The sequence below is a fragment of the Cynocephalus volans genome, chromosome 7, assembly GCF_027409185.1.
Source record: "Cynocephalus volans isolate mCynVol1 chromosome 7, mCynVol1.pri, whole genome shotgun sequence".
NCBI lineage: Eukaryota > Metazoa > Chordata > Mammalia > Dermoptera > Cynocephalidae > Cynocephalus > Cynocephalus volans.
In genome coordinates this window covers 57,518,800-57,519,647 of record NC_084466.1, presented here as the reverse complement: position 1 = coordinate 57,519,647, position 848 = coordinate 57,518,800, and positions in this window count along the sequence as shown.

Below are 848 nucleotides of genomic sequence, written 5' to 3'. Positions count from 1 at the left end.
ACACACACTAAATGCTTTTCCCAGTCATCCTGTGTATGTAAGTTATAGTAACCCTCAGCTGCCATTGCTTTTGCTAATGCTATTCACTAAGCGCTGCTGGATGAGAAACCTATTTCCCCACTTAGATTAAGGAAATGGGAGCAGGGAGAAGGCTTTCTTCGTTAGCTGTGCCTCTAGGCTCATAAAAATATTTCAAGTATTTTGGCCTTTACAAAAAAGGAAAAGCTGCCAGAGAAGGAGCAGGAGGAGGAGGAGGGACAGGGAAGGAGAAGGGAAGAAAGGAAGGAAGAAAGAAAGGAAGAAACCAATGCCATAATCATGGACGGGGGCTCCTAAATAACAGAGTCCCATAATGTATGCCAACTCTAAGTACATTATTTAAATAAACTCTCATTCAGCTAAAATGTGTATATGAATCAGTTGACATCACTGATTCATGGAGTTTGAATCTGTCTTTTTTATACTCCTTTGGAATATTTATTAGCCATTTACAAATGGCAGCTATACCTCATCCTTCTTTCCTATCTCACTTCATATTTTACTAAGAAATTTTATATTTATTCTAAACACTTAAATGTTCTCAAGTTTAATGTTATTTTCTTACTTCCTCTTTTTTGAAATATGATGATGGTGATAATTATAGGATTGCCTTCTAACTGACTGATGAGAGCATACTAGAAACCCCTGAAGTGTTTTTGAATAATGCCTTTTATTTTCCAATACGCTGCTGGTAATACATAATTATCAAATGACATTCATGGAACAGTATAATTGGACATAACCTGATTTGCTGCCTAAAATGGGATTCTTGACATGAACCTCTTTCCTGAGGTAGATGAGCCCGAATC